This window comes from Strongylocentrotus purpuratus, unplaced genomic scaffold, assembly GCF_000002235.5.
Source record: "Strongylocentrotus purpuratus isolate Spur 01 unplaced genomic scaffold, Spur_5.0 spur5_scaffold_3, whole genome shotgun sequence".
Lineage (NCBI taxonomy): Eukaryota > Metazoa > Echinodermata > Echinoidea > Camarodonta > Strongylocentrotidae > Strongylocentrotus > Strongylocentrotus purpuratus.
The window spans coordinates 27,337,679-27,351,705 of record NW_022145609.1 but is presented as its reverse complement, the minus strand read 5'-3'; positions in this window follow the sequence as shown (position 1 = coordinate 27,351,705).

Below are 14,027 nucleotides of genomic sequence, written 5' to 3'. Positions count from 1 at the left end.
GTTCGATCATTGATTCATCTTGCATCTCAATGGTTTAATCAAAGCAGACATTTGATTCATATTCATTACAAACACCAATAATATTCCTTAATAACATACACCAGTGACATCCAGCTCATAAAATCAAGAGTCATTTATTGCTGTTGACAGATCACTCATATTTTCCATTTATTTAATCCCGTTGTAATTTTGCCCGACGCCGATCCTCCGTTTCCCGACTATCACCTTTCAATTCTAGACAGATGGGCACTAGATACATTTCATTGTGGGGGTAATTCAAAGGAAATTAAGCGACAGATTTTTCTCATCCTCCTCCCAGATCATCTCCAGCTGAGCGGGAGACTGTATTACCATGCCGATGACACTCCTCAATTAATACCTTTCTGTTCTTTTAAAACCATCAGCCATTTTGTTCCCACTTCTTCTTCGTCAGCATTCCTTGTATCGGTTAGTAGATAATGGAGATATGCCTGTGCCAAGTTTAGTTGACCCTCTTTTGTTTATAATCTCTCTCTCATGCATTGGTTCACTGACTCTGCATTTACAAACATTCTCTTGATTTCAAATCATCCTCCATTATGTATGTCATGTTCCCATTTTCAATAATATATGGTAATGTCATATTAGTATTAAAATACACTATGGCCAAGTTTGTTCCTGATATTTCATTCACGATCTCTGTCATTTGCATTAATTTTGTTGTTTGCATATAGCTTAAAATGAAAACAACTCCATCGAACGTGTTCTCCCCCCCCCCCCCCCCATCAGTATTTGTATCTGTACCTTCATTAGTTCGATGATTGCTAATCAATCATATTATTCTGGTATGCATTTAAAATTTTAAATCCATTGAATTTAGAATGATTATTGCTCTCCTTCCATCTGTTTACATGAGAATGAAATTTCCTGTGTGAACATATCAAGTGGTAATTGATGAAGGGATCTCTGTGGTGCTGACGGTGGTTCTCTTCCCAATGAACCAGGATTAAACTCCCATGTGAACACAAGAATTGATAGTTGGATGTGAGTTAGGTATCGTTTTTCATTGCAATTCATTGAGAATTAAATCTCTCATGCGAACACAACATATGACAATTGACTGTCAGATAAGTAACTTTTTATTTTGGCCACTGACTGTGGATTAAATCTCTCATGTGAACAGAGCAAGTGATAGTCACCTACAAAATACATGTAGGAATCGCTCTTCATTGCCATTGATTGAGGATTAAATCTCACATGTGAACACAACAAGTGATAGTTGACCGAGAGATATCTGCTGGTGTTTGCAGAAGCATCACTTGAGAGTGCTCACACCCAAATACCAAACTCACGAGCTGACGACAACTGTCAACACGACCCATTGGATCTTGTCGCAAGTTTCGTTCACCCCCTCTTCTATTTTGGGGGCATTCATTTGATCTGATATCGCAGATGGGGCCCTTCCCTAGGTTTAGATCACCATGCCCTTCATAACTTCATCTGTGTGTTATGAGAGGAGCCCATGGCAACATCCAAAACAAAGGCACAGATTCTGTTGTTAGGGAAAGTGCCAGTGTATAAAAGGCATGAGGATTTGTGGAAGCTCCATTGAAGGATTTGATGCCTTATATGGGAAAATTAACATTTTGTGGGTTTCCGAATACCAAGGATGTAAGATGTTTGATTGGGTATATCTACAAGTAGTTTATTCTCATGATCTGGATAAATTGTTGTAACTTTGTATATATATGCGTATGAATGCTATGGTAGCCTACCAACACATTTCAGTGATCAATATACAAAATATGGTTTGATATCCCTTTAAATACCCAAATTACCCAATGATGACAAGCAGAGATTACCAGACTTACAGTGTAGACCAGTTCTCAGGATATAGGTTTACATGGATGTAGCCTTTAACCACTCCTAGGGTTGGGTGATTAAGATCGTAATGATCAGTAAGTTTGACCAGGTGTGCTCGCCTCCGCCGCTTGTGCGTAGGTTGAGAATCGAAAGTATAGACCATTGCGGAGAGATGAGAGTTGATAGGCCATACCAAAACATCTAACTAGACCTAATTCACTGGCCCAGAAAGTCAAGGTAAAGGGCACAGAACAAGGTAGAATGGGTCTCCTTTCATAACCACTTTCACACTTGGGAATTAATCTTATTTTACATGATAGTGTGGAAACAACAGAGAGGCATACATGTTTATCTATTTAGGGGGAGGGGAAGGGATCATTAGTAGGGAGGGGTTAGTGGTAGGGAGGGGAATAAGAGCTTGAGAGAATGACATCAAACAAATTCAATATATCACTGATACACTCTTATTTTAGCGAAAGGAAGGGAAAAGAGAAGATGGGTAGAACGATGAGAGAAATACATCTACCAGAGAGAGAATAGAAACCAATTAAGAGACTCTTATAGAAAACTTCAGCTCATCCCAGTATTGTGAGGGGATCAAAAGAATGATTACATGGATTTCAGATGAATGCTGCATCTTTCCTAGAACAAGCCTTTCCCTTTCATCAGTGAAGATACTCTTCACCCATCACTCCAGCAGAGTCTTCCAACGTAGGAGTAAAGAGATGCGGGAGTAAAAAAAAAGAAAAGAAGGATGAGGAAATCTCCATCTCGGAGGCGGTTTCCCATCTTTTTAATCCCTGTTGTATGACTTTGCGGTTTATTCAGGATTACAGGCCTAGAATAATGCCAAGTCTTTATCTGGTGGCGAAGGATCATCATTTCCAATGCTGATTTTGACATTTGGGATGTTTTTTGTGTTATCTGGCAATGCATAGGGGGTGTTCACACTAACCCCAATGTTCATGGATAGAGATCTCTGATTTGCTTTCCGGTGACAAGTCGGAGATAACTTCACTTTCATATAGCTATGATATCTTGCAATACAGACTTTGTAGCTTTTGTAGGCCTACAATTCATGTTTTAAACCATCACAACGTTGCCTTGAACATCAAGTCCCACTTTTTAAAAGATTTAATCTTTGCAGTGCGAAAGGGTCTTGTCCTGATATTCAGATCAGTGGTAAAGGATGGATGGGTTGTTCTGAATATAGATATATAGATCTCGAGGCTGACGCATTCATGTATTAAACTTGGTGAGAAATGAAAAGAAATTTCTCCCTTTCTTCTCTCTCTAGCGAAGTATAAGTTTGATGAATGAGTTTCCTAGTTCGGGTTGAAGGCCAATTCATTTCCATCTCTGTGATATGATAACCAAAAAGGGTGGGTCTGAACTCTGAAGTAAGATATGCTTTTGACTATTCTTTGATTCAATGTCATTGAACAGGAGGTGAGGTGAGCCAAATTCTTTGATGCATATTTATGTTTCTGGGGAGAACAGCAATGTGATTACCTTAGAAATGAAGGTGGGTTAAGCCCGAGGAAAGACTCTGAAAATGCCAGCGCTTTCCAATCCAGTCAGAGAAAAATCGGTGAGAGTGATGAAGGATAAAAGACACTTCCATCTGAGTTTACCGCCATCCTGGGATGATTTGAATATCAGGGGTAACATAAAAGGCATTCTGAGAAGAAGATCCTCTGTCCGTAGCGATAATGGGTTGAGGATAGCGCGGGCAAGCCGATTAGAACGACCACATAATAGGGCAAGAAAGGAGCTTGATTGGAGATGAAGGGTAGTCATTTCTGGAAGGAGAGAAGCTTGAGGTATGTGGTGAGGAGATGGGATGATTGAGGGAGAGATGGGATGATGAAGGGAGAGATGGGATGATGAAGGGAGAGAGAGGATGATGGAGGGAGAGAGAGATGTCAGGTATTGGGAAGCGGAGACTGTATCAAGAGAGTGCCATTTGCGCTCCGAGGGATAGGAGATGAGATGATGATGGGGATCATGATGGATCCAGAGATGGACGTTCACACTCTTATTAAACGTCCAGTGAAGTTTGGCGGCTTAAGGTGTTGGTGTGAATGGGTTCATTATGTTCATGAGGAATGGGAGATGCAATGGGATCACAAGGAATCCAGAAATGGATGTTCACATTGTTGAATGTCCAGTGAAGTTTTGCAGCTTAAAATGTTGGTGTGAATGGGTTTATTTGGATTCTTGACTGCCTGATGTTCATGAGTGATAGGAGATGAGATGGGATTGTAATGAATCAAGAAAGAGATGTTCACACTATCAATTTCAGACCAAGGTATTGTGGCTTAGGGCATTGGTGTGAAGTGGTCTTGTGAAGTCACGACTGCCCATTGATGGTAATGGAGAGAAGATGAGAAAATGATGAATCAAGAGGTAATGTTCACACTAACAGTATCCAACTAAGGTTGTGTATTTAAAAACATGTGTGTGAATGGGTCTTGTGGGCCCCCCCCCCCCCCCCCTCCCTTCTTCTGAAGTTCATTTGAGGTAATAGAACCTGGAAGTTTCATATCAGTTGAGAGATGGGGGGAAACATGATGAATCGAGAGACAGGTGTTCACACAGCAATGCCTGAGGTGTGCTGGCCAAGGTCATCAATATGAAAGGGGTGATTATGGTGAAATGATTGCCACCAAAGTTTGTGTAATATACCTGTAGTAAGACCAGAAACCTTCTTATCACATCCATTTTTTCACTTCTGATTAAACTGATCAGTAGCAGATACTGAAAGCAGGGTCTGACAACATTTGAAATTTTGTAGTCCAGAGTTCTGGAAATCTAGGTGCCCTCGTACACCAGACCCATGTTCGTGTCAAGCTCTGATATATGCATATGTTTGTTTCGTGCACACTGACCCCCCCCCCCCCACCCTAACCAACGCATGTACTATGCTGTTATTGCATCATGTATTAAGCGACGTAAATGGAAGGGCTTGCCAAAAATAAACAGATGGGAAGAGACTTATAGTTATTCTCACACAACCAGAGATAATATAAAAATATTTTATAAATTTCTCCTGAGGGGTGACCAAGCTGTTTGTTACACACAAGTCTAAAGTCCACCTTCTTCAGTTATTGAAGTGGCATAATTCCCATTCCCGTTGTCTGTGTATATAGTTACTGAGAATGTGCATGAATACTGATCACCAAAACAGAAAGCCCAAAGTGTGAGAAATATTCCCAGAGCGTCAACCAAAGTCACAAATATATATATAGGAGTGGTGATGATCCAGTTAATGGCCGAAAAATAGATCATATCAATAGTGCTTTTGTTGAAAGTCAAGTGAAGAACAGAACAGAACAGAACAGAAGACGGGAGAGTTTAAGCCGATTGAGCGCATGCTATAGATAAACATTGCCCTCCACTTGAGTGTTTGTGTCTTTTCTGCTGCGAGTGCTCTTCGTGATTGCGTGCAGCTTTTCACGATTTCTCCGTCGCTCTTCAAACATCGGGTCACGGTCTTTGGCAGGTCCTATCTCCCTTTGATTACCCCATCGTTTTTTTATCAGGAAATATATATATGAGTCATCTGGAAAGAATGTTTGCTGATAATTGCCTTGAATTGTATTTGTTTAAATGTATTTGTTTAAGTTGTATTTGTTTAAATGATCATCCAATGATTTGGACCTTCATGTTGTCTCACTATCACTTAACTATGGAAATCAGACATGTGATATGATATGCCATCTTCTATCAGCTGATGTAAATGAACTTTTACATTTCTGTCAGAAATAAATAAATATTGCATTTTAAACTGAATAACCAACCTTTGTTGATCCAAACATGCAATTTTCAATTTTCTTAAGAAACATTTTGAAGAGCCGTCAAGATCAGTTTACTGTACATTCATTGATGTAACACCAAGAATCGTTATCAGTTTACTTTATATTTATTTGATGCAACACCAAGAATCGTCATCAGAACACTCTACATTCAATTGATGCAACACCCTGAGGTATACTTTGATGAGTTGGAATAGATACAAGGTCTTCCCTCTCTTGCGAAACGCAGGCCTTTCTCTATAGAAACAGATCATGTTTACTTTATCCGTTGGGGGATCGTCTCGGACCTATTTGTTTTGTATCCCCATTCAGCAAAGTGTCAATCTTACAAGGCAACGGCCAAACGTTACTAAGTAAGTTGCTTGATTGGTGGCCATTTCTTCCATTGACTTTGTGAGTAATGTGAGACGTCCTCCTATACAACTTCTGCGTACCTGTCCCCCTCTTTGTAATGTACACATCAGTTCTGAAGTTGAAATTAAAGGGAAGCCTTATAGTACTTGTGTAAAGATCTCGAGGGTTTTATCAATTGTAGGACCATTTATTGGGCAGCATATAGACAGCGACCTTTATTTATTTATTTGTGTCACATAAGGCTTTCTTAACATAATAAGTGAAGTTTTCTATTTGTATTGTATATATTAGGTTGATTATTTTGTTGTAAGATCTACATTTATTGTAATACTTTTACTTGACAATGTGCACTATATATTTTTAATTGTTTGCTAGCTTCCAAGTATAATTAAAAGCTTGATCATTTAATGAATTAAAGGTTAAAAATCTTTACAACCAGTAGAACCATACGTGCATGCATATAAAATGATGGGTGGTTACAAGATTGCTTTCTGAGAGGGATTATTTTTTAAATTGAATAAATGTTATCGAGCCCAAAAGTCATAATGAATCAAAGGAACAAATCTAATCAAGTAAAGATGAGAAGTATGAACCACTCTGATAGAAGAATGTATATAAAACTGCCATCCATCCATCATAACCCATTTCAAACTTAGAAGAGAGAATTTGACTTGAATACTAATTCCCGGAGTGCATAGTCGTGATTGGTACTGAGGATGATTAAACTTCTTTTGTAGAGATTCAAACGGGCTGAAAAGATCCTGATGTGCTGTGGTTTTGAGGGCCATTTCTCCGAGCTCCCTGGCATATATACCGCCCGGCTCCTTTTATGCATTCAGATGCTGCCCAAATTGCGCTGGTTTTTGTGGTTTTGTTCACCCACCGCTACTACAGCAGTGGTCTAAAGATTGATTTCGTAGAGCCGGATTGGGAGTCTTGCCTCATTGCAGCTGGCCATGTTAAGTGCAGGAGTTTAAATGCAAAGGAGACTTGAATGAAATGGATATCTGTCTGACAAACGAAATCAAGACGAATGATACCCGTTTCAGTATTTCAAATCAATTATTTTTGAAAAAATCGAATACTTATTCTATTCTAAAGATTTTGATAGCCAATAACCTATAAAATTCCATTTTCCTTTAGAAAAAGAAGAGAGAATTTATAGTCGGAAAAGGCGACGGTCTGACAAGTTGATTGGAATATTTATTTTCATATAATGGAACAAGAGAAAGAGAGCAAACTGAAATGGCGTAGCCCTTATGAAATACACACATGCGATATCTTTCATGAGAAGCAAGTCATGATAACTTGAAATGACTGCTTTCAATGTGCTGAATAATGAATACATCCATTATATGTTGGAAGCTCTTGAAATGCATAAGACTGTCACTTATCTCTCCAGTGCAATGTACTGTGGTTATCATTGTGCCCCACCCCCAAATCTGGACCTTTTCCAGTTCTGAGGTCATTTTCAGGGAAAGAAGCTGAACCAAAATCGGCTTCACTTCACCACAGATTTTGAGCATTTTATCCTTTCTTCTGTGGTGTGTATTGCACAAGTTTCTTTTTACCTCATTTTGATCAACTTTCACTTTTCACAACCACTTAATTTCCATTCCTATTCACCACACTTAGCACCCAATGTGTCTTTCTATAGTACTCATGCTTGTTTAAGGAAGTCACAAAAAAACACTTTAACAATTATTGTACCCAAAAAGAATTATTGTACCCAAAAAAGAAAAAAAAGAAGAGGATAACTTCATGAAAGGCATCACTTTCATAAACCTAAGAACAAATATGGTGTTGAAAAGATATACATTCCATATCCTCGATTAAAACATTAAATTTTTCCATTCCATTTGAGTGGTATTTTATTCCAAGATTCCTCCCCTAGATGGACTTGTATCAAATTGCAATTAAGACGCCATGCTGGCACCCCCTGCATCTAAACTCATCAGGAGAAAGGCATTCTTCTTAGGAGTTTGCCCTTTCACCTTCCATGAAAAATTGAAACATATCTGCTTCTAAACCCGGAGACAAGGAGACTGGAGATGAATGAATGAAAACAGAGTGTCGATGATATCCATGGCCTTCCTAACTCTTCCTCATTTATTCATTCTTTCTTTGTCTCATTTGCTCTTGCTCCATCACTCCATCATTCTTTCTCTCTGTTCTTCTCCCCCCTTCTCTGTCCCTCCTCCCTGTCCTCTCTTCCCTTCCCCTCACTCTCTCTCTCTCTCTCTCTCTCTCTCCCCCCTCTTCCCCTCATCCTCTCTCTCTCTCTCTCTCTCTCTTCTCCTTACCCTAAAAATATTTAATTCAAACTCCCTGACCTTATTTCCAATACTACTTATTTTTTTTTTTTTTTTTAAAGTCAGAATGACTGACGAATAAAACGAGTGTAAAAGAGGACTGTCTTCTAGTGTTAGAGTTTAGAAATATCCTCCCTTCTTGCTCCAGAATTTAGCTCGAAGCCATTTTAAAAAAAAGTTTCATCCATCTGTTTATGGAGTCCTTTGCTGGTATACCTGGGTGATGGAGATCCCCTGTCAACTTTAGAAGAGAGACCAGAATGAAAGAAAAGAAGAAATTTATTAAAGAGGATGATTTGAGAGTTGATGGGTTTGAAAAGAAGCTGCTGCGACCCTTGAAAAATCATGGTTCAAATATTGCTAAATTTTGTAATGATCAAAATTTGCTTCCATCTATTTTAGAAGAAAAAATGTTTTTTTTTTTGTTAGTAAAATAACATGCCCATCTACTTTCATGATTTTTTCAAATTATCATATTTGAAAGATAAACAAATCTGTTTTACATTGTCTTTGTTTATTTACACAGTTGTCAAAATAAAAAATGCTGCCCAGATGAGAGCAAGAATTCTGTTTTGTTTGTTTTAAAATTTATTGAAATTGTTCCTAAATATTGCCTTTAGTGGTTATAACCTCTCGGTAGAAAGTGCAGTTTGTTTTTTCTAGGTTTAGTAGTTTGTACTATGGAAACTTGAGTCGCCAAAATACAAAGTACCTCACATTTTTATCATTTCAAATTCTGAACATGGCGTTGTTTTTTTATTTTTAAAGTGATTTACCCTTGAAAGTTGAGAGTGAATTCCAAAGTCTGCCTGTTTGTTGATAGAGGAAGATATAGCATAAAATAGTAATCCAAACTTTTCACATTCTCTCTATTTGTCTCCTCTTTCTGCATGTTGATGTGTTTCAATTATTCAACTCAATTCAATTTAAATTCATGTTTTGCTTGAGCAGTTGTACTCCATCATGATATCTGCTAACATTCCTAACAACTTTAAAAAAAGACAGTTTTAGTTACTGCTCAAGGTTGTATATTTATTTGGAATGAGCTAACTTTGAATCAGATTTTGAACCCTATGTATGCAAAATTTCAAGAGCATGAGCGCTTCTAAATCCTCAGCAATCGCTACATAAGGTTGTTAAATAGGGAAGATATTATCGTCTTGTGGAAGCTTTCCTCTATTTCGCAAAATATCGTTAGATTTGTTGTCATCAGAGACATCTCTTCACGTCACGCAAATGTGTCTTAGCAAATTTGCCTGTGATCGTCAAGGAATGCTGTCAATATGCTTGGATTGCAATGTTAATCAAATGATCTTACAATAAAACTGATGCTGTTGGTATTTCTGGGGCTGCTTTTCAATGGGCGATGTTTGCCGTGACAAAACAGAGACACAAAATGTTCAAATTTGTCTGCACTTTTTGGAAGTGCTAACCGAGGTTGGCCGACCTGTTACTTTTGATCGTCATCTAAGACATTGGTTTTGAAGAAATTGTACATATCAAGGGTTCAGTGATACAAAGACGTAACTCCATATTTTGCTAAAGTGACTATTTGATATCAAAATGTTCAGGAAAATGTGGGCTTTTCAGGAAACACAAAGACTTTACTCCCACCCAACACCCCATTGAAGTCAATGGCTAGTGAAACATAGACTTAACTCGTTAAGGCTCAAGTGCTCAGTGACACATAAACCACTTTTTCTCAAAATGGCTAAAATGGAGTTACGTCTTTGTGTCACTGACCCCTCAATATGAGATCATGCACGTCATTGCCTGACATGCATGCCATCGGAGGCACGGACCCGGGGACCAGATGACAGGACCTATTTCCACCCCTTTCTCTGGTCTGATGTGTGACATGACTTCTGTCTCTTGTTCTTCTTTCCCGGTCGGTCATGTCGTTATCATGAACCGTAGAGCGAGGATCCATTATGGAAATCGGAAACGAACTGGTTTATGACGTTGGGTTTCATTTGCGATCGGTGGTCACTCTGCACCTGTAAGTCGTCTATAAGTTAGAGTTGACGCCGTCATCGCATCGTGATCTTGAGGATTTCTGATTCATCTCAATGTGTTAAAGTGAATGAACAGAGACTCTGGCCCTATTCATATTACAGTAGAGTAGAACAGTCCATTAGGGTATGGTCTATGAATGATATCGGTCCCTTTCCTTAGGCTTCCATCTTACAAGTTTATTTGACATATTGCAGGGAAACATTCTATCTACCATTATAAACCCCTGCCCAAGTCGGTTTACACCAAGATTTCAAGTTCCTATGGTCACATTAAAATACAGACCCCCCCCCCCTCCCCCCTCACCCAACAACATTTGCTCCCTTCCAAATGGGGTCTATAGTGTGACCCCATTTTAGCCTACTCTGAACGGAGCCATAGTCTTTACCAGACCATTCGCACTGTCAAGATTGTACAATCTAGTGCAATAGATCATTCAGGCTATCACTGGTGGAGTTAATGTCCCACGAAGGGAAACAAAATGAAACATTAACAAATTAGGGTTATCTGTCTTCTGACCATTCACTTTGAGGCACACAATCTAACGTTTTTAGATCGACCTATGGTAGTGTAAATGGACCTAATTAATGACCTAAGGTTCTTTGTCTTGTGACCATTCGCTTTAAGGCGACACAATCCGGTGTTATTTAGACGGACCTATGGTAGTGTAAATGGACCTATATAATGACCTAAGGTTCTATGTCTTGTGACCATTTGCTTTAAGGCGACACAATCCGGTGTTTTTTAGACCAACCTATGGTAGTGTAAACGGACCTTTTTAATGACCCAAGTTTCTTTATCTTGTGACTATTCGCTTTAAGGCGACACAATCCGGTGTTATTTAGACCCACCTATGGTAGTGTAAATGGACCTAATTAATGACCTAAGGTTCTATGTCTTGTGACCATTCACTTTATGGAAACACAATCCGGTGTTATTTAGATGGACCTATGGTAGTGTAAATGGACCTAAGGTTCTATGTCTTGTGACCATTCACTTTAAGGCGACACAATCTAGTGTTATTTGGACCAACCTATGGTAGTATGAACAGGTCCTTAGAGTGGAAAAGCCTAATGGTAAAGTGGCATGCACCCCGAGGTTCCCCCTCTCCCAGTGCAGAGTGCCTCTGAAATGTATTCTACCCGTCCTTATCCAATTCTCTGATCCATTCATAATCAATCCTTGTCTCGGCATCCGCCAAGTGGAACGGATTAAATGTTTAAACCTCCGAACAGACAGGAACTCGGGCGTGCAGATATACTTTCGACTGAATCTTGATGGAATTTCATTTGAAGGGTGGTCTTTTCAAGCTAGTAGAAATGCTTGAAAATTCAAAAGAGTATTTTAGATAGTGCGCCTTAATCCTAAAGCCGAACACTGTTTGATTTTGATAGTCCTGTACATTGTAGATTCATATGGTACGGTTGATTGAAGCTTTCCCATCACTCGGTAGTCTTTCTTTATCAATCCATTCAGCTATTGTAGTTGAATATACTATAATGGACAAACAATTCATTGTTTCAGTTTTACATCTTATGTGTAATTTTAAAAACAAATAACTATTCAAGGTAGTATGCATTGATACCCATTATTGTAGTTATAATTACTCATAGGATAAAATTTTATAAATTCTTTCGCTAGTAGATCATTCTACACTTAGGTTGCTTTGTTCTCTTCTTCTCTCTCTCTCTCTCTTTCTGATGTTAGCATTATATTGTCTCACCTTGATAGCTAAAACAGTTTGAAATAGAATCGCCATAGAACGTGGGTGTTTAAAGGGATACAGACAATGTGGTTTGTGGTTCACTTTTTGACATTGTAGCATTCAGTCATGTGCACATTTCTATTGCTTTGACGATAGTAGATCATATTTACATTGGGATCAAATCGAGGAAACATGATTTTTAATTTAGCCCCCCCCCCCCCCCACCATCCAATGCCATTACATTTGAGCTATCAACCATAACCCATTTACAAAATGTGATTCCTCTTTGACATTTAATAGTATTCAGTTATTCACACTTTTGCACATTTTCATCTTTGACAATGGTACATTTCATCGAAAAGCAATGAAAGATGATTTTTTTTCTTGTATAAGCCCCCCCCCCCCCCCCCCCATTATATTCACTCATAATATTTCCCCATTATATTCACTCATAGCATTTGTATGATTTTGTAAATGGGTCCATGTAAAGAAATGCAATTTCTGTACAACAAGTTACCCTTTAAAAAAGAGAGAAATAAAATCACCACATCAACAGACAGACACGGTTTCAAACTGCCGCTATTTTGTCCAACTTTGCGAGAGGAGAGGAGACGCACTTCACCCGATTTCAAGCTGTCTGATATCATTACCGTTCACCTTCATTTTCATAAGCCAGACGTTGGAGAGAATCGTGCCTGTACAAAAGGCAGGGCATCGTGTTACGCTTTAGTATTCAGCCCGGCCGCAATCTCCTCCCCATTTTATATTTTTAAATCTCTGGCTGTGGCATTGTAACAATTGTCACTTTCTCTCTTCTATTTCATTTTGTAAGCAAAACCTGAAGATTCTGTCTTCCATTTGGGGAACATTTTTTAGTTGCGGGAGGGTTGTTTTCATTCCTATATCTGGTGCAGTCTCCTTTCATTTGTCTTACTTTGGTTGTGACGTAACAGTCGTCATTCTCTCTCTCTTCTATTTCGTTTTGATAGCAATACTTAAAGATGCTGTCTCCCTTCATGAAAATGTCTTGTTGAGGGGGGGGGGGGGGTTCGTGTTTCAGAGAAAGTAATGTCTGATCAAACATGAAACAGTGTTTTCAATCTTATAAGTTAAAATCATCTCATATGCTCATCATGCCACTTAATATCAAGATGGACCTAGATCATGTTATTATGGGAAGGATCTAATAAAAATGTCTCTTCTAAATGTCAAATAATTTTCATTTGAGATAGAATTGCATCCATTCCCACTGAGCAAGATAATAAATCAATATATCTTCCTTGGAATGCAATGTGCATCGAACAATGTTTTTTAAAGTATTTCTATTGTTATGTTTCTAAATATATGAATGCTCTTACATCAATTGAAAAATGTTGGAACTGAAAAGTGTAAGCACACCCAGTTGAGATGTTATCAAATGTAGTACTTTCAGAACTCGATTCTATTCTTCACTACCTTATGTTGTGTTCATGGATAGCACCTTTAATACATCCTTCTGGTATTTTCCTTTCGTTTCTGAGTATAAAATCCATCATATTTTTACATTTTTTCTCAACAACTATTTTGGTTCATGCAAAAATTATCAAGTGTTTTGCACTTTTATTCTTCAAGTGCTGTTCTTTACTTAGCAGTTAAATACCTCACATCAACTTTCAAAACCAAAGTAACAAGCACTCTCGTAATATTATTATTTTTGGCAAGTTCATTATTCCTTAGTCTTTGCATTCTGACAAGAAAAAAGGATGCTGAAAGAACGACCACCGTGAGACTAGATTTCAAGGTTAAATGAAAGACTGAGATATAAGAAATGGAATGGATATAAATGAAGGATATCGAGAACTTAATGATTGTTGTGATGGTTATGATGGCCACTTATAACTTGATGGCTACTTATAACTTGATGGTTCTTGTGTTGGTTTTGACAGCCACTCATAACTTTGATAGTGTTTTTCAGATAATACTTATTATAAGAGATTCAATAAG